This window comes from Pristis pectinata, chromosome 6 (genome assembly GCF_009764475.1).
Source record: "Pristis pectinata isolate sPriPec2 chromosome 6, sPriPec2.1.pri, whole genome shotgun sequence".
Lineage (NCBI taxonomy): Eukaryota > Metazoa > Chordata > Chondrichthyes > Rhinopristiformes > Pristidae > Pristis > Pristis pectinata.
Genome location: NC_067410.1, coordinates 64,335,701 through 64,357,431, shown reverse-complemented (window position 1 = coordinate 64,357,431; position 21,731 = coordinate 64,335,701). Strand labels below are relative to the sequence as shown.

The 21,731-nt window shown below is 40.5% G+C and overlaps 1 protein-coding gene across 2 annotated transcripts in view; it reads right to left on the bottom strand.

Annotated features, from left to right (window-relative positions):
* The window catches only part of amer3 (APC membrane recruitment protein 3), a 121,441-nt gene extending 119,407 nt beyond the window's left edge, over positions 1–2,034 (bottom strand). For both annotated transcript variants that reach the window (XM_052018995.1, XM_052018996.1), the window contains exon 1: positions 1,866–2,034. The gene's annotated coding sequence lies outside the window, so the exon portion shown is untranslated. The remainder of the gene's footprint in view (positions 1–1,865) is intronic.
* Positions 2,035–21,731: the final 19,697 nt, after the last annotated feature.

Sequence of the window (21,731 nt, the reverse complement as noted above, 5' to 3'; positions counted from 1 at the left end):
CGAAGCCTGTTGTCTGTAAAGTGAAACAGCTGCATTTTGAAGGATTGGACAGCAAATTGCCACACGTTTTCAAACAATGGCAATTTTATACAATAAATTCAGAGCCGTAAGTTACACATGGCCAGCATATAATAAGTGTTCTGCAGTTAATATCATGCAACTGTTGTAAAGAATTGCAATGAACGTGGCACTCACTCATTATAATCTGTTTATAGATTGGCATGAATGAGTTTGCTTTCAATATTCTGATGCGCATTTTTAATATAGGTTGCGTTAAAAAATCAATCCAGCAATGACAATCAGTTTATTTTGAACCAACTGATTTTGTACCCGCTGAATGATTTCTCAAAGTGTCCATAATTCATCAAAGAAACCTCGCATCAAATAAAATGTGAGATGAGCGAAAACAACACTCAGTGCTTTTTCAATCTTACAGGTATGTTTTAAAGTGAAAAAGATCATGGAGCCATTTCCGCAATGAAATGTTCCCTCACGAACGCTGTATATTGCTGGTGACAGGAACATATGCACGGGAAAATGGATTCTCCGCCGTTGCAAACCAAACCTTAGCCCGAGGCAGCTGCGTTGGCCATTTTCAGCACCAAGGCCAGTTCCTGCTCGGGGCAGTTGCGCATCATTATCATGTGGCAATGCTCTGGTCAGTGACTGAGCAACAAAAATCGAATACAGTGATCAATAGACAGCGAGCCCAGGAGCCGAGTTAATCAGCAATCCACCCAAATCTTCAAACCTTCCTTTATCGTGCCTAAATGAACTCCCCAGCGGCATTCTCTTGTTAATTCCAGGGAAAGCTACTCCCCTGTACACCAGTTCCCCAATTGCCCTGCCCCTGACAGTGACATTTGTCGTGCTGGTGTTCCTTAACCAGGACCTTTAGTCAGGAAGTGGTTGCCGGGCAGCACATACCTGAACAACCCCATCTGTCTTTTAACAGTCCTGACCCATGCTATCTGCCGTTTCACGATGCTGAACAATCCGATTTGCAGTGTAATTCGCTCATCTCCTTAAAATCTCCTTGCACAAAGATCCCGTTGCTGGTTATGATCAGAAAGCTCCCTGCTTCCGGCACTCCGCGCTTCTCTCGGCATTCGCCCTGATCTGCAAGAAGCCATCATACCTGTAACACGCCGGGTTGGTCAGTTCCGTCCAAGTCCACGGAACCTTACAACAGGACTGGACACTTTAAGCTTTCAGCCTGCTCTGCCATTCATTGCAGTCATTGCCGGTCTACGTGCCAACTCAATGCAACCGCCTCCGCACCGATACAAACGTATCTGGTACTTGGAAAATTTTCGCGAGGGAAAACGTTACCCGGGAGGAATCAATAAATTTAACGGGACTGGGTGGATCGATGGTGAAATTAAAACCAGAGTGAGCCCTCAAACCGTTTGAACGGCCCTTTTCAGAACGTTGCCATGTGTACAAGCAAGTCTCATCTGCCAGAAATTATAACTGTCTCGCCCATGTTTTGAGAAATTCACATAAAATCTGATACGTACACAATTCGGGCAACAGTTAAATTATTAATCTGAGAACCCGAGAGAGCAGGATACTTTCAAATAAATATATACCGTAATTCATGACAGCTCGCACAGCAACAATTCTTACATTAATATTTATATTGCATTTAAATAATGGAGGTGTCTAGAGAGTTGAACAAACAAGACTCACATCCGAAGGAACCCATTAAAACAATTTGAATGCCGAATTTGGGTAAAGGTTTTTGCTAAATATTTCACGCGAATTTCTAAGCATGTTTCAATTTAGGAGTGAGGCGTGTGCAGAATGAAGAACTGGTGTTTGATTAAATAACCGCAACAAAAGAAAATGGCATAAAACAATACCTTGATTTATTGACTCCGATGTTTGCCTGTCACATCAACCTAATTACTTAAGCAGATGGTTTCTCTGGCAGTCCGTTATGTGGCTGGTCGGTGTTTCAGAAATGTTTAACCAAATCCATTGTGAGCCGTCCGATTCTCAATAGCCCTACAAGCGTGTTCTGCAACAGCATATCTGGTGCACTCCACCATTCCGCCTCTTTAAGCTATTAGGATATTTAGTGCCTAGGCAATGTGTTTCTATCGCATTTCCTTGCTATGTGTATTACATTCCGTTGGTGTGTGTTGGTATGAAATTCATGTGTTTGCAGGATCCTCCTTCCCTCAATGATTGCTTGATTGACAGTCCATCCAACTACCTAAACAATGATTCCCTCCACCAGCTACGTTTAGCTGCAGTGTGTGCCATTTGCAAAGTGTACTGCAGTTACTTTCCTTGGCTGTTCCAACAGAACCTCCAGAACCCTTGGTCTCTACCACCAAGATCAAGGGCAGAGGGCACATGAGAACAACTACCAATTTCCCGCCAAGTTACACATCATCCTGACTTAGAAATATATCACTGTTCCTTCAACATTTCTGGATCTAAATCTTGGAACTTCCTACTCTATTGTGTGAATTACTTTACCAGAATGACTGCAGTTGTTCAAAAGGTGACTTGCCACCACTTTCTCAAAGGCTATTAGGAATGAGCATTAAATGCCAGGTCTGTCAGCAATACCCACATCTTGATTTTTTAATGTGTGCTTGACTCCCCCTTCCATGTGTTTGTATTATATTCCTTTGCAACGTGGCAATATGACATTCCCTTTCTATGTGATTAATAAAGGACCAGGTCCATGATGGGACCATTGGTGATCATCTCAAACTTCTGGTATGCTCACCACTTCCCAGATGAGGGAACTGGGGTTATGAATTCACATCAGATGTATGTCCCCACCATGTTTTTGTACTGTGGCAGACATTCCATCTGTTCCAAGCAAGCAAGTTTGTCTTGTCATCCAACCCCCTTCTCAATCTTCCTCACCACAATACTTTATCCCACCTTCAACAAATTCCCTGCTATGATGGAGTAAGGAACCTGATCAACCTTCGCCACCTACACCTCTGATCGAAGATCACTTCAGCTTCAATCAAATTGAAAAGAAAACCTGGACATTGGAAGCTAAGCTCCAAATCATCATAGATACAGTAAAAGTCTGATAATCCAGCATGCTCAGGACTTTGTTGGTGCCAGGTGAATAGATTTTCTGGACTATCAGATGTTATTGCATTAATACTCCTACACATTTCTAATACAGTTTATTAAGGTGTGGGATTCAGGGCCCCAGTGAGTGGAAGGAGTGCACCAACCAGGGCTCTGATATGCTAAAGAAAGCATAGGAGTCAGCACCTAGTAAACCAGATGTCAAACTATGGGGATTTATGAATAATCTGATAGTGGATTATCGGATTTTAACTATGTCTTCACCAAAATGTGTAAAGACAACAGGTGTAAAGACAACACTAAGCATCCAGAAGACAAAAGTCTTTCACCAACAACCTCCAGTGAAACAGCACCATCCCCCATGAGTCATGATCTAGGTAACCCGGGAAACATAGAGCTCTTTCCATACCCCCAAAACCATCTTTCAGTAAGTGTGGACATTGGTGATGAACTCCAGTGTTCTAACATGCTTCAGCCACTTAAGGAAGAAAGTGTTTGAAGATAAAGACCTCAAACCCAACTCCAAGCTCATGGTCTACTGAGCTGCAGTGAGCCAATCCTCTTGCATGCCTCAAAGACGTGGAATAACTTACAGCAAGATGCTTAAAACACTAGAAAAAGTATCACAAACGCTGCCAAAAAATGCAGCAAATGCACTGGTTGCACATGCAACCCAATATTAGTGCATTCTCTAAAGCCAACATACTCAGCATCAAGGCACAGATTATACCAATTAGCTCCACTGGTTGCACCACATTGTCCATTTACCTGACACCAGATGCCTGAAACAAGTCCTCTATCCAGAATTCAGAGATGTGACAAGCAATCTCAGGAGGATAAAGAAAGCACTTCAAGGGTGTTCTGAAGTCTGTCTGAGAAAATGCAACTAATTCAGGGGAGTTCTTGGTTCAAGATTGGTCAAAGTGGAGAAGAAGCATTTCAGAGGGCACTGAACTCTTCAATGAGAGTAGGGGAATCAGAAGCAAACTGCAGCATCTTACACCACTGTCTTGTCAAGTACTACCTTATTCTGGCAGAGTTTGCAAATGTCATATAGGAGCCATCTCAGGACCCACAGAAATTTTGTGGCTCAAACATCATTCAGAGGCCAGAGATACAGTTATTTTGAGTCTTTATTTGATTGATACATGTATGGAGGGAGAGTCTCTAATGAGAGTCTCACAGATTTTCAGAATACACTATTTGTTATACACAATTGAGGCAATGATTGGCATATGATGGATAGCAACGTGAATATATGTGTATCCCGAATGTACAAGTAACCACCTTCATTCAATCCACTTGTTTTCCATGAGATTCTCATTACCCTGTATGTAATCCAGGACAGGAGATCTTTCTTCTCAACAATAACCAGGTTACCACACTTTTTGTATCTCATGACTTGTGGATCCCATCCATGTAGTCTCCCTTCATCCTTACCTTCCATTTCTCAAGGCAATAATAGTTACTCTGCAAAACATTACTCTGCAAAATATTTTAATCCAAATAGCTTCAGGCTAAATGCCACATCTTGAACATTCAGAACTGAACTATACACTCCCCTGGCTTTTTGAATCTCTCACTTTGGTCAAGTGCCCCGCAAGTTATATTCAACAAGTTACATTCAAAGCATTTTAAGAGTGAAGAGTACTTATTTAAGATTGCAGCTTGTTAAATTGGTGTCTTTACACACTCAAATCATCCTAGCAAACCCAATTAACATGGAGGCTGTTGCTTATGGGTTGGTATGTTTATAAAGCTTAATTTCACACTGAACCATATCTAAGAACTATAACAAACGCTACAGGACTCAAATGGAATCATGTCATCCTTTCCCTCAAGGGACCACCAAAGAATGTAAGTTTGTATGATATTCACTTATAATGTGTATGTATGCTATTCCCTTGCTATATGTGTGCCTGATATTCACTTGCATGCTTTGTGTGATACTCGCTTTCTACATGTTTGTATAACATTACTTTGCTATATGTCCATATGCCATTCCCTTACTTGCTGATCATTTGTATGCTTTTCTTTGGATTTTTTAAAATTACTTATTCATGTATAAGATGTGTATATCACCACCATTCATTGACCATCTCTACTGAGATGGTGGTGGGTAAGCAATCCATTGAATCACTGCAGTCTTACTATTGAAGGTTTTTCCACAGTAATGTTTGTTAAGGAGTTGAAAGAGTTAAGCGCTGTGACAATGAAGGAATGGTGTGTAAATTGAAAGGAAGCCTGAAGATTAGTACACCTTCTGGCTCTGATATTCTGGTTACAGGTTGCTTCATTTTCTGAGGAATTGCAAATGGATTGAACGTTGAGAGGAAATCATTGGTAAAATAGAGAAAGATGATTAGACCTGGCACACTATGTAAGAGACTCCAACAACAACCATCCTCCTTTGTGTGAGGTATGACTCCAACCATTGGATTGCTTTCCCACTGATACTTACTGACTTCAATTTTACCAGGGTTCTTTGAGGCCACACTCAGTCAAACACTGCCTGGATATTAAGAGCAGTCACTCTCAACTTATTGGCAAAATACAAACTAAGCATCCACTGACAGGTTATTGGTGAGTAAATACTGCATGATAGCACAGCCTACAAGACCCTAAGTCACAATGCTAATAACTGAGAGTAGACTGATTAAAGTTAGCCTGCTTTTTTTAGACATGACAAACTGGGGCAATTTTATGCATTGTTAGGATGATGCAATTCTTGCAATCATACTGGAGCAACTTGGCTCAAGGCATGGAACGTTCTGGAGGTCAGACCTTCATTACTATAGCCAAGATATTGCCTGATCCCATAGCTTTGCTGAATCCAGTGTTTCTTTGTGTCATGTGGGGTGAATAGACTTGGTTGAAAACTCAAGTCTGTGATTATGATAAATGCAGGAAGCTGAAATGTATAATCTACTCAACATTTCAGCCTGAACATAGTTGCAAATGCTCCAGCCCTGTCTTTGGCTGACTGCAAAACTGATTCCCAAACAGTTGCCTTATTTAGCATATCTACAAATAGTGTTCATGTTTCAAACTGCTCCCTCTTTCCCTTTGTACTTAATATTACATGTTATGTAGTCTACATATAGTAATTACTTTAACATTGTGGCCTATCTTGTCTCTGAATTTTGATGAAGTTTCAACTGTTTTCACTGTCACCAAGTTGTAAAAATTTGCATTAATATTTGTATAGACTTGGAATTTCTTATCAAATCTTAAACTGGTCAAATTGTCTAAAAAGAACTGAAAATGAGATTGAGTGAAGCAAAATGCCTTAAGTACAAGTGTATCATGCAATAGTCAAAAAGTGGAGTTTACAAAGAAATGATGGAATTGTCAGATACCTGAGAACCCCATGCCCAAAAACCTTTCTCCTAATTCAACTTGATGGCTGAGAAGGACTGTTCTATATAGGATTTCAAAGCTTCTTCTGCTTCTTCTTTCCCACAAGATTGAGGATGACTTGCTTGCATTCCAGTTTTGTAAGTTCTAAGATGGCTGATGAGGCTAATATGGGAAACATACTCTTTTATAGATGGGGCTGGAGGTAGCTGACATGGTGGATGGGTTGTTTGTGAGGTGGTCCTCCTTCTGCCACTAACTAGGACTTCTGTGTATTTCCAAAGCATAGACTCGTGGTTCTTAATATCAACCTGAAAGCTCCTTCTTCACTTGGAGTGGTACTGGCCCAGAGATCCCTAGGAGATATTGGGAATGTTTCATTTTTTTTTCAAGGAGACTTTGAACACATTAAATCTTTTCCTTCCTCTGCCTGGTAATATCATCCCATGACAGAGCATTTTGGGAGTCTGGTGTCGGGCATGCAAAGGATGTGGCCTACTCAGTGTAGCTAATGGAGTGTAACAAGGGTCTCATTCTGGGGATGTTAGCCTGGGAGAGGACACTGAAGTTGGTTTGCTTATCATTCCAGTGGAGGATTTTGCAGAAGTGGTTTATTCCAGTGTATTGAGACATTTGCAGCGGGTGGTACTATATGAGGATGGAGATAATTTCTTCCCACTTCAAAGCACTCTATTGAAGATTGTAATGCAATGAAAGGTAGATGACATTTGGAGCAACTGGCTGATAGATGCACCTGATGGAATTCCTAAGCAGGCTGATAAAGTATATCTATCCATCATTATCATTTTCCAATTAAGTGGTGCAGCACTATGTCTATGATTTTGTTTCATTTCAACTAATTTCATACTAACATATCAAATCAGCTGCACTTTGTGTAAAGGGAGATGGCTAAATACAAGAAATAATATACATTATGAACTATGGCTTCTGAATTCACAATCCTTTGACTTCCTTAAAGGAACCCTTGAATGTCTGCACATAGATGTCTGCAGGGAATTGGAAAAGAGGTGAATGCCTACTCCAGGCTCACTAACTCTATCTGTTCTAATACCTTATTCTCTACCTCACTGCCACATTGCTAAGCACAAATGAGACCATTTGGCCATAAAGTCTATGCTGGCTCTGAGAGCAATCCCATCAATCACACTTCACCACTTGGGTCTGAGCTACCATCTCCCACCATTTCTGGTTTAAGCCTTCGACTTGTTGATCAGCACACATTATCCTTCACTTCTTCCTCTCATTCAAGCCTGCATGTTGAAGTTACTGTGGCTATTCTTCAGACTTATCCTACCACCATGAGTATACAGTCACTCAAAAAATCTGACAACTTCATTGCTTTGGAAAACAAGATTTCTTTTTCATTCTGTTCCCATTGCCGGTGTAATGCATGTGCCCCCATGGTTTCTTAATCTATAATCTATAACATGTAATGGAATTACAAGGGAAACACAATGAGCTCTAAAAGATGTATTCCTGGTTTTCAGACTGTGCACGTATGCACAATGATACACACGTGATCAAAAACAGTACGCAGAGACATCACACTTATTTACGTATACTACAAAATTATCATTATGAAATAATATTAGTTGTACTAGGTCAAATTGGATAAAACATGTGTTCTTTTTAAACTATCAGAAAATTATAAAAACCTGCCTCTAAAACTGAACAATATGGACTTCCCAGGCAAACAGTATACAGAGGGTCCTGGGGTTACGTAAGGGTTCTGTTCCTGAGAACTATCTGTAAACTGAATTTTCCCTAAATCAGAAATGAACAATTTCCCCCAAAATCATAATGTGATATCTTTAGCCTTGATAGTCCTTAGGGACTGATTTGCAAAGAGTAGGCTGGGGAAGGTCATTGTTGGTAATTGGGGTTGTTACCAGCAAGTGAACAATGACAAATATTTATCTGAATGCAGCCTGGGTGGAGTGACAGGGGTGGGGGAGAGTTGATCCGTTTATCAGGGAGAAAACTATGAGCAGTTTAATAAAAGGAGGAGAATCAATACAGAGTACAGCACCTGAGAGCAGGGTCTGGGAGTATTTGCATAAAGTTGGATTTGCAAGTATGGACTTCCATAACCCAGGGATGTGATGTACTCCCAGAACAGACAACAATAATTGATACCACCACTAATTTAATTACTTTTGCATCGCTTTTAAGATCTTAATGCAATTGAGATACATTAACACAAAAATAATTGCTGGCCAGAAAATAGCTGAGTATGAGAAATAGATAAAAAAAATCTAACGACTGATTTCCCTATCTCCCGATCCATGTCCTCATTGCCATATAATGAAAATAACAAAGTGTTGCTAAACCTAACTGGGTAATGTGATCTTCAGCAGTAGACTTGTCAATACTAAATCTACTGGTCTGCAGCTAACTCAAATGCTAGTGGTTTGGAATTATCCAATTCAACTATACTTAAACTGCCTGTGATTATTATATAATGTTTATGCATACTTGCATTGAGTATTTCCAAATTAAGTCAAAATCTTCTTGACTAGCAAGAATGACAATGCAATTCCTGGCATGACTATTTCTCTAACAAGATTAACCTGCAATGGTATAATTCATAAATTTCATCTGTGAAGTGCCCATTTTTTCCAATTTAGCTTCTAGTGCATTAGCACACATTAGTACCACAAGTCACGTCAGTTTTACTGGGAAGAGCATTAGTCCATGTATTGATAACACCCAATAAAAAAAAGGGGAGTAGACAGATTGTGGTGTCAATCAGGATGCTGCTAATGCTACTCACTGGTATTATCATAGTTGAACATGCATTAGCAGCTGGATAGACTTCTTTCCCTACTCCTATCTAAAAGAGTCATCAACTACTTTCAAGTTAATTACTGATTGATATATATGTAGCATGGTATAAATTCAACCAATGTTTATGATCCCAGACTTACTACATGCTGTAAATTTTAACAGCTTTCAGTATCAGGAACTGAAGGGGTTTGCCTTGATTTCAGGGCCTCTGCCAAAATCAGTTACTTCTGCATATGGCTGCTTTAAAAGAACATTCCTAGACTACAACATTGCAGGGAGAAAGAGCAGAATGTCAACAGTTTTTCAACTGTTTCTAGCATTACTAACTCCTGAGCTGCTGGCTTGAATGTTTGATTTGTGTTCTAGATTTTCCTGTTCCTCTTTAGTCAATGGTTATATACAGGATGAAGAGTCCATGAGGAGTCCAACCTCGGAGACCATTTTGGAAATTGGCATTTGATAGGTGGCCAAGATCAGGGCTTCTGTATTTTCATGGGAATTCCTGATCTTGGTGGCACATGTTGAGAAATGCCAACAGCTAGCCTTTCCCAGTACCTTTCATCCCATTAGTTCATAAATGTATGCAAATTGGCACCTGATTTTTCCAATATTTCTACGGTGACTACATCTGAAAGTTCTTTATCAATGCTGGGATATCTTTAGGTTGTGCGAGGTTTCCAAGAAATATGACTTTCTTCTTTTTGAATGCATGTTCAGATGTTGCATGGTGAAATTTTCCTTTCTATCTATAAACTTTCCAATCACGACACACTGCATGTCAAAGGACAAAACACTTCCAGATTTAGACAGGCCCTGCTTTATAATGAGCTGTTGAGGAGAAAGGAAGGGGAGGAGTAACTCACCCTGTGTCTTCACCTCTCTTCTTTGGAAACCTCCCTTTGACTGTGTGATTGACATTGATGATAAGGGAGCTGTTTTGTAACAAATACATTTTCCTCATATTGGATTTGATAATATGGCGACTCTGACTATGACTCAAATACTGATGCTGAACTCCTCACTTCAGATATTTTTGGATTACCTTTGACTTCAGAAAATAAATTACTCCTTTCCTAACTCTGACACGTCCCTGCATGTGAGGCAGGAATATTACTGTCTGTAGACTCTTGGCTGGTAGAAGATGGACTACTACGGAATTACATCAGGGTTCATTCCTTGAGTACTCTGTTCAAAACTGATATTCATGTTAGCATGATCACCCACTGACATTTGGTAGGTTATCACCGGTACATGCACAAGTGCAAAAAGTTAGCATTTGTGCCCAAATGCAGAAGAATATTGATTTACAAATATTGAAAATGTTTTTATTTTAGAATTGATGCAATGCATGGAAGTTTACATTCAACTTAGGGTACCTTCAAAACAGTAATCCCCCACTCCATTGCTCCTTTCATTTTTCAAATATTATATTTTTGCTCAAGAATTCCTTTCTTCCACATTTCTATTGTTGTAAAATAACAAGGATAATTTCTACATTTGGTAGCTAAAACATCATAAAACACCCCATAGTGTTACAAAGAAATGTTCTCAAATAACAAAAAATACACAATCGAGAAAAAGGAAGAGATTCTAGGTAATCAAAAAAAAATGATGAAATAGTTGGGTTTTAACAAACAATGCAGGTCAGAGAGGTGTAGAATTTCACTGTTTTGTTGAGACAGCCCTGCACCATGAGGCTCCTGATCACACCTGGACCTCCAGCCGGCAGCATTCCATAATACTACATCAAGACAGTTTTAGCTCAGATAATAGACTGATGTCTGACATGCTGACTAATTCACAAACTTTTGGCTCATAGAGAGCATTACCATGTGAACCAAGCTGACAATGAAAAGATGCAGAGATACTGTGGCTAATAAACCTAAGTCACAGTCACTAAGGAGGTTTTGAAAAAAGTATTTAAAATTGGGAACATTTGGACAAATATTTGGTGATCAGTGAGAGCCAGAATAGATTTTTAAATGTGTAAGTCACGTCGAATGAATCTACTTGAACTTCCTGAGCAGGTAACATTGGTAGTAAATAAGGGAATGCCTGTGGATATTACTTACTGTATATTGGCTTCCTAAAGGAATCATTCAACATAGGACGTTTTTAACAAATATTGGTTTGGATAGGAAAATACTTAAGAGTTAAGAAGAGTTAAGAAAGTTTGAGGATAACGAGCTTGTATTTAAATTGTCAGGATGTGACTAGCAGTGTCCCCCCAGGAGTTTGCAATGGGTCTGAGATACTAAACTATTCATAAAGGTCTTAGAGAAAAGAATAGAATCAAACATCCAAATTTATTAATGGCACTAAATAGTGCATATGAGAGCAGAAAGGTGCAAAGAGACATTAATAGGTTAAGTGAGTGAGCTAAACTGCAGGGTTCAATGTGGAACAGTGACATCATTCACTTTAGGACTAAGCAGAAATTATTTCCTAAGTGGCAAGAAGCTAAGAGCAAAGGGACTTAGGAATCAAACTACAAATATCACTAAAAGGGGGTAGATAGATTGAAAAAAAATAAAAGGACTTCTTGAATATTGCTTTTAACTTATAAATAATACAATTGGTAGAATCTACAATATATCAATATTCAGCCCTTATTAGATACCATCTGGAATACAGTACACTCTATATGTCAGGAAGGATATACTGGCATTGGAGACATTGCAGTACCAATTCACCATAATGGAACCAGGGCTAAAAGGGTTAAATTACGACTGATTGCATCAACTGATTGCATCCTTATCTTATCTCTCATTACTTAATTACAAGCGTCGTATTTATTCTCAGAACATCCACCTTGTGCAGGGGATACTGCTTGCAATGTTGGTGGGAATCTGATTACATAATTTGGTGCAATTAAATCAATTACCAGTGAAAAATAGTGAACTATACAGTTTAGCTTCACGATTAGAAAGACCTGATCACTTAAATACGGGTTAAAGGTTTCTTCCCGCGTAACCAAGCAGCATATGTTAACCCTGAGTAATTGGATCTCCAGATTCAGACACACAGATATGTTACCAACTGGACAACAACCAGCAGAATAGGCTGGAGTTTGCTGGGAAATGCCAGCAGTTCTGTGTCATACTGCTAATATTCACCTGTTACTAGTGTCAGCAATTTTTAAGACTCCTGCCCCAATGTGGAAGTCCTGAGCTTGCTGACCAAGTTAAAGTCACGCAGCACAGAAACAGGCCCTTCAGTCCACCAAGTCCACACCAACCATCAAAAACACATTTACACTAATCACATTTTGTTCTCCACATTCCTAACAACTTCTACTGGCAGTCTCCAGGCTGACATTGAATTCCTGACAAGAGTCTAATGGCAGAACATCAATATGCTGGAATCCCCAGGAACATTGATTCCATTTGAATGGAAAGGAGTGACTGTAAGTACACATCTATTTATTTTTTTCTAATCAATTAAGGCAGAGAGCTAGAGTCATACAGCTATACAGCACAGAAACAGGCCCTTCGGCTCAACTCAGCCTTGCTGAACAACTTGTCTAACTGAGTTGGTCCCATTTGCCTGCGTTTGGTCCATATCCCTCTAAACCTTTCCTTTCCATGCAACTGCTCAAATACCTTTTAAATGTCGTAATTCTAGCTACTACTTCTTCTGGCAGCTTGTTTCATATACTCATCACCCTCTGTGTGAAAAAGTTGCCCCTCAGATCCCTTTTAAATTTTTTCCCTCTCACTTTAAACCTATGCCGTCTAGTTTCGGATTTTCCTACCTTGGGGAAAAGACTTTGGCTATTCACCTTATCTATGCCCCTCATGATTCTATTAACCTCTGTAAGGTCACCCCTCAGTCTTCTATGCTCCAAAGAAAAAAGTCCTAGCCTATCCAGCCTCTCCTTATAACCCAAGCCCTCCAGTCCTGGCAACATCCTCAAATCTGTTTTGCATCCTCTCTAGTTCAGTGACACCCCTCCCATAGAAAGGCAACCAGAACAGCATGCAGTATTCCAAATGTGGTCTTACCAATGTCATGTACAGCTATAACATGACGTCCCAACTATTGTACTCAGTGCCCCGACTGATGAAGGCAAGTGTGCCAAACGCCTTCTTCACCACCCTGTTTACCTGTGTCTCCACTTTCAAGGAACTATGTACTTACACCCCAAGGTCTCTCTGTTCTGCAACATTCCCAGGGCCCTACCACTTACTGTCTAAGTCCTGCCCTGGTTTATCTTACCAAAATGCTACACCTTGAATTTATCTGAATTAACTCTGCCATTCGTCGGCCCACTGGCCCACTTGATCAAAATCCTATTATAATCTTAGATAACCTTCTTCATTGTCCACTAGACCATCAATTTTAGTGTCATCTGGGGACTTATTAATCATGCCACCTACATTCTCATCCAAATTGTTAATATAAATGACGAACAACAATGGACCCAACATTGGTCCCTGCGGCACACCACCGGTCACAGACTTCCAGTCTGAAAAACAATCTTCCACCGCAACCCTCTGTCTCCTACCATCAAGCTAAAGTTTGCCTTAATGTTTTATTAGTGTATTTTAAGTGACTCATCTTTTAAATTATTATTTTTTAATTGTTTTAATGCATTAATTTTTTTCTGAGTGCCAGGAGCATTCAAAGGGATTCAAAGTGACATCCATCAAGACATAGAGTCATATAGCTCGGAAACAGGCCCTTCGGCCCACCAAGCCTTGCTGACCATCAACCACCTGATTACACTAATCCCCTTTTTTATTCTCCCCACATTCCCATCAACTCCTCCCAGATTCTGTAACTCACGTATATATTAGGGGCAATTTATAGTGGCCAATTAACTTACCAACCTTTACATCTTCGGGATAAGAGGAAAACAGAGCACCCAGAGGAAACCTACGTGGTCACAGGGAGAACATGCAAAGTCCACACGGACAGTGCTAGAGGTCAGGCTTGAACCTGAGCTGGCTGGAGCTATGAGGCAGCAACTCTACTAGTTGCAGCCCTGTGCTGCCACGTCCTTGAGAAATGGCACAGCTGGATGTGTAGGTCAGCTAGATGTCCATGTTTTTCCAGCCAATTCATGGGTTTATTCTGGCTGAAGGTCCTCCCAAGGCACAAGTCCTCGTCATTTAGGATCTGACCTGAGAGATGGTTCATAAAATCATGAGGGGCATAAATAGGATGAATGGTCACTCTCTTTTTCCTCGAGTAAAGCTAGAGGGCATAGATTTAATGTGGGAGGGGAAAAATTTAAAGGGGACATGTGGGACAACTTTTTCATACAGAGGCTGATGGGTATGTGGAATGAGCTGCCAGAGGAAGTGGTAGAGGCGGATACAATCAGAACATTTAAAAGGCATTTAGACAGGTGCATGGTTTGGAAAGATTTAGAGAGATATGGGACAAATTCAGGCAAATGGGACTGGCTCAGGTAGTCAACTTGGGTGGCATGGATGAATTGGGCCAAAGGGCCTATTTCCTTGCTATATAACTCCATGACTTTATCAGCCTGAGGTTTACAAGCAAGATGATATTGGGTAATCTGGAAAGGATAAGTCCTTCAGAGGTAGCAAGCTCCTGTCCATGGCTCGTATGACTGAGTTTTTTCAGAAGTGTTATCCTAATGCTCATGAGAAAGATGCCATTCAGACAGACACATCTGAATGGGACATACTTTCATTTTGTTTTTAGTTCATTGGTGAGGTGTGAGCACTGTATTTTAGTTTTCCTTGAGTTTCACAGATTGGCAGCTGCGTGAAGCCTAATTTAAATCATCTATATTTAAAACCCAACCCTGGATTCATCTACACAAAATGTCTTGATTTGCTTTAACTTTTGTATGATGTTTCCCTTGCTCTTTGGATCTTTATCATTTGTATGTGCTGACAGTTTGACTGGAATTCAGGAAACTGTCTCTAATAACTTAGCCAAAGCTGTCAGTCAGGCTATCAGTCACTTAGAATAAGCTCTATTTCTGATGTTAATGGGAAGATACTTAAGTTAATAATGGAAAGAACTGAAGATTTTCAGAGCAGGAATTTGATCCAATGTCATAGCATTTCTTTGCCCTGGATCATAGCAATGTGATACAGCATCCAGAGAGCTAAGTGATGCTAATGTTTGAGTTTAAGGTCATGAGAGGAGAAATAATTGTTTCTCTCAATTGCCCTGTCATTCCTTCCTCAAGCACAAACAACAGTCCCAGTCCCTCACTGGCAGACCCGGCCTGAATGCATTCAGCTCTCGTCTGCCACGTCGCCTTTTGCTAAAACTGCCCACTAATCAGGTGAACACAGCTTGATATAGAAACTGCTCTGCCCAAGACCACAAGAAAATGCAGAGAGTTGTGAACACAGCTCAGCAAATCACGGAAACCAGCCTCCCCTCCATGGACTCTGTCTACATTTCTCACTGCCTCAGTAAAGCAGCCAACAGAATCAAAGACTCCTCCCACCTCCATTACATTCTCCCTTCTCCCCCCTCCTATCAGTCAGAAGATACAAAAGCCTGAAAGCATGCACCACCAGGCTCAAGGACAGCTTTTATCCCACTATTATAAGACTATTGAATGACCTTTTGAATGATAAGATGGATTCTTGACCTCACAATCTACCTCATCATGGCCTTGCAGCTTACTGTCTGCCTGCACTGCACTTTCTCTGTAACTGTATCGCCATACTCTGCATTCTGTTATTGCTTTTCCCTTGTGTACCACCTCAATGCACTGATGTGGTGAAATGATGGTTGGCATGCAAAACGAAGTTTTTCACTGTACCTCGGGTACATGTGACAATAATAAACCAACTACTAATTACCATTACTCCCCCACAAGGGACCTTTTTTACTGGAAAGGAGAGTCCAAGATACAGAGGAGAGGCAAAGAACCGAAGATGCCCCTCCAGCCTTTTCATAATTAATGCTTGCAGAGGACTTGGCACTGGAAATCAGTGCTCAGCTCACATGACTATTAGGGTGAGCCACCAGGGGTCCCACAGTTACTTGTATCAAACTACTTTCATTTTGATTTGATCTCAGCATTGAGTGAAATATAATTAGGTACACAACAATCACTTACAAGATTTACAGCTCTTACTCATTTTGATTTGGTCTCAGCATTGAGTGAAATCCTATTAGTTGCACAGCAATCAATTAAAGCAAGCATAACTTGATTTCAAATCTTTAATTTCCTTCAGGTCTATCTGTCCCATTGAGGGTGTTCAGGAGATTTTCAGAGTGTTCAGTTGGATGGAGATTATCCTATCATAGGACTCATTCGGACCAACTACTCCTTTACATTTCAGTGGGCCAAGGAACGCAAATAATGGCTCGCAAATCATAAATCAGCAAGAAATGAAAACAGAAAATGCTGGAAGCACTCAGCAAGACAGGCAGTATCCGTGGAGAGTGTAACCATCGACATTTTAACTCAAGGGCCCTTCATCAGAACTGGAAAAGAGAGAAAACAAGTGTGTTTTAAGTTGCAGAGGGGGATGGGGTGGAGAGAACAGAGGGAATGGCTGTGATAGGATGGAGACCAAAGTTGTCAAGGTAGCAATTATTTTGAAAACCAGCAGTTAGAGACAGAAGGGAAATGAAAGAAGCAAATTGAAACAGAAAGATATAGCCCCATGTGAAAGGAAAAATAACCAGGAATTATTAAATTCAATATTAAGTCCCAAGGGCTGTAACGTGTCCAGACAGAATATTAAGTGTTATTCCTTGACCTTAAATTGAGCATTTTTGGAGCAATGTAGGTGGCCCAAGTCAGAGAGTTCAAAGTGGAAGTGGGAAGGAGAATTAAAGTGATAGATGACTGTAAGCTTGAGGTTTGCAGAATTTTGCGGAATGCCTTTGTCTGGACTCATTGCATTTTCTGTTTTTCTTTCAGATTTTCAGCATCTACATGGGATCCAAACTAAGACAATGTTAGCCAAAACAACTTAGCAGTCAGCAGGGATCTAAAGAACCTGTTTTTAACTGAAGCTACAGGGTAAAAACAATGAAGAAATCATAAAGAACGATGAAGAAAAGGTTTGCTGTTACATGAGGAAAGGGAGTTTTACACAATGATAGATTAATTTATTTTGTTTCTGAGCCACAGAAATAGTACAGATTTCCACCATTTTCTCACCCTATTTCTGTTTCACATCTGGCAAGTGGCATTTTGCTTGTGGCGAACGGTAAAATGTGTTCTTTCTGTGAGTCCAAATCGTTCTGCTGAAAAACTCTGTAAAACGTACAACACACTGCAACCATTCTGGAAACCCTATCCCGTGTTCATTGAATGACAATTTTGGATCTGTCAAGGCACCTGTCAGACTGTGAGCATAACCCCCAAACTCCCAGCTGCCCACCATGTTAATTCTGCATCTCACTCTGACCCCGAACTCTCAGTTCTCAGTCTCCTACGTTTCATCAAAGCTCAGCTTAAGCTCCAGCAGCAGAACTTCGTCCTGCTACCGGGCACATTTGTCTTCAGGACACAACATTACATACAAAAATTTCAAACAATCACCATTCTGGCAATTTTATTTCGGATTTCTATCATTCCTTTTTAATTCCTTTGGTGACTGCATCTTCACCTATTCTAGGATTTTGGGTGAGCTTTGTCCTGATTGTCACGTGTGCAGTCTATGACACCCTGCGCCTGGGAGAAGCCAGCCAGAACTGCAGACACAAGTCATTCAGTCCCATGTCATAATAAGGCAAGTGTCCATGCAGGTCTGATCCAGCAAATGAATCTTGGACATTGTGTCTCTTGAGGGGAATAGGAGGAAGATGCCGTTGAAGAGTAAGACTCTCCTGGGGATTAGGATCAAGATATAGAGAAGAAATGTGTCTCAAAACTGTTTATTGGGGTTTGGATAAAATGAAGGAGTCTGCCTCGATTCTGTGTGATTTGCAGCGATTACGTTCTGTTCCATTTTGTTTTTTTCATAAATAACAGATCATAAAAAAATGTCCACTGGCAATTTGCTGTACTGATTCCCATACCCTGTTGGTCCATGCTGTTAATTTTAGGGCATTCTGTTGCATGAAGGCTCTGATTTTGTCTGGGGTAACATTTCCACAGATGTATTACAGCAAATAATAGATACAGTTGCTATGGTTACACCAGATTTGTATTGGCAGTTTGGACAAATGTAGGTCCATTTGTTTTTAAACTATTATTATCTTTCAGAAGATTCTGATATTTCATTAATAACTGTACATGGTATTAAATCTACATTCTATACAGATAATATGCCTGCATCACAATCTCCTCCCAGCCATTTATATAAATTGATTTAGTTGAGGGGTCTTGCAACATTTCAAAGTTGTTGATTCCCTTTGCTTTAATGGCTGTGTATCTCTCTCTGTTTCTCTCTCTGTGATAAGAATTCAGTGACTACAGAGAGCCTATTTGTTTTGATCCAAATTTTACCCTCATTTCAATGATCAAGCTTTTAATTATCTCACCTACTATCTCCCATGTGGTGTGGTTAAATTTGGTTTCATAATGCTCCTTTTAAGAACTTTGAGATGTTTTGCTACGTTACAGGTCCTAAATAAATGCAGGTTATTGTTATTCATGATGCTTCAGACCTTGCAGGTATTTTGGCTTGATGGTAAGAGACCGGGGCTGAGCAATAGCATTGTTGTATTCAGTGTAGCTCTACTGAAGAGCAGTACGTTATCTCTTTATTTCTATCAGACATGACCAAAGCTTTTCAATCTGAATCATTCACTCTCCAGTGACGCTGCCTGATCTGCTGAACTGTTCAGCGCTTTGTTTTATTTCAGATTTCCATAACCTGAATTACTTTCCTCGTATGGTTCATACATTATATAATTAATATAAAATATAACTGATATTTCTTTCTTTTTTTGAGTCCTCACATGTGTCTGTCACTTTCCCTAACAATGACAACTTCTGTTTATTTTTTTAATTCCCCCAAACTCTGGAATTCCCTTTCTAAATCCCTCTACATCTTGATCTCATCCTTCTCTAGTACTGTCCTCCCGATGCTCTAATTCTTTACTTCAGCGTGCATTTTTGTCTGCTCTGCCTCTGTGGCACGCTTGGGACTTTCCACTGCATTAACAGCATTATGAAAAGTGCTTTCCTGCTGTTGTTCTGGTCTCTGGTGGCCCCTGCTGGTCAGTAAGCATAATCGGCTGGATCTCCCTTTGAACCATAGCAGACCTATAAATGTTTACAATACTTAGCTGCCTGAAGCTCAGCACTCCAGTGTAGGTACTCACATACATTAGAGTATCATGTAAGATAAGATTTCTTTATTAGTCACGTGTACATTGAAACACAAAGTGAAATGCATCTTTTGTGTAGAGTGTTCTGGGGGCAGCTGCAACTGTCGCCATGCTTCCGACGCCAACATAGCATGCCCACAACTTCCTAACCCATATGTCTTTGGAATGTGGGAGGAAACCAGGGCACCCGGAGGAAACCCACATAGACATGGGGAGAATGTACAGACTGCTTACAGACAGTGGCCGGATTTGAACCCGGGTTGCTGGTACTGTAATAGCGTTACACTAACCTCTACAGTTCTGACATTGCCTGTATTGCAACGTTCCACAGAGCTCAGCACTTCAACACACCACACCGTTCTAATCTCCCTTGCACCTGTCAATACAGGCAGCGCCTGACTGCATCAGCACATCTGAGTTCCCAGAAGAATGGGAGGACAGCAAATGCAAAACATGAAGCATTGAGAAAACAAATGATCTGAAATAATCCAAGTAATGAAGCCGCACTGAAGTAAGATAATATTTATTGGACGATGGGAAAGTTAAATCTACTCATGATCCAAGTCTTAAAAATGCTTATCGTAGATTATAGAGTTGCTGTTCAGAGTCATTTCCCCAGGAAGGTATGTTACATACTGCAGGCAAACCTCAGGAATAGCTCAGTCCCTAGATCAGATTTTTGCCACTATTGATGTTAGCAATCAATATATGTAATTCCAAGTCAGAATGATGTGCAGCTTGGAGGGGCACCTACAGCGGTGGTACACTCATACACGGCTGCCCTTTACCTGGGTAGTAGTATCTCTGGATTGGGAGGTAGTGTTAATTTAGCCATCTGAATGTAGAAAATCTGAAACAGAAAAAGAAAATGATGGAAACATTCAGAAGATCAGGCAAACCTGCTGAGTGTTTCCAGTGTTTTCTGTTTTTATTCCTTTACACGAAGTATAACCTCAGGCATTGGAAAGTTTTACACCTTGGTCTAATCATAATGATAAAACTAGGACTAATTATTTATTTTTAAAATTCCAGATTATTTCTGGAATTTTTCTTTAGTTCAATCGTAAATGGACTATCGTATATTTGTCACAAATTAAGTAGTACGCTATGTGGTCTGAAAAGAGGATAAATGTTTTCACTCAGAGGATGGTGAACCTCTGGAATTCCCTGCCTCAGACAGCAGTGGAAGCTCAGTCATTGATTGTGTTCAGAAAAGGGTGATAAATTTCTGGGTATTGGAGGAATAAAGGGATATGGGGATAGGGCAGGAAAATAGTGCTGAGGTAGAACAGCAGTGATTTTGTAGAATGGTGGTGCAACCTTGAGGGGTCAAGGACCTATTCCCATTTCTTAAGATTTTTTTTTAATGCAGGTGCTGGATATTGGAAATGGAAACAAAAAATGCTGGAAATATTCAGCGAGTCAGGCAAAGAAAGACTTAACGTTTCAGGTCTGGGACCTTTCATCTATCTTTCCTCTTCCATTAACTGACTTTAAATTCCTCAGCTGCCCTGGTAGGAATTGAACTTGCATCTCTGGATTGGTAGTTCAGGGTTTTCAGTTACTTGGAGACAAAAGAGTCTGCAGATACTGAAATCTTGAACAAAAAACAGCACGGTGGAACAACTCAGCAGGTCAAGCAGCATCTATAGAGGCAAAAAGGTGTAAGTTGATGTTTTGGAATCAAACCCTACATCAGGGCTGAGAAGGAAGAGGAATGATTGCCAGCATACAGCAGTGGGGGGCGGGGGAGAGATGATAGTAGGTGATAGGTGGAACCAGATGGGGAGGAGATGATTGGCAGATGGAACCGATGGGGGGAGGGGGACAGAAAGGCGAACAAAGGGAGAAGAAACCTAGGTGGACAGGTGAGCGTGTGTGGGAGAACATGGGGGGGGGGGGTGTGGGCTACCTGAAATTGGAAAATTCAATGTCCATACCATTGGGTCATAAACTATCCAAGCAGAATATGAGATGTTGTTCTTCAAATTTGCACTTGGACTCTCCATACCAAAGGAGAAGGCCAAGGACAGACAGATCAGTATGGGAGTGGGAAGGAGAGTTAAAGTGACAGGCAACTGCAAGGTTGAAATGGCCTTTGCGGACAGAGCACAGGTGCTCCATAAAATGGTCACCTGGTATTTGCTTGGTTTCAGCAATGTAGAGGAGGCCACATCTTTAGTTTACTTCTCCAATAACTTTGCTGAATCGGTACATTGCATGCCTCTAAGACTGATCTTATCACTTTGATCAAAGTCGAG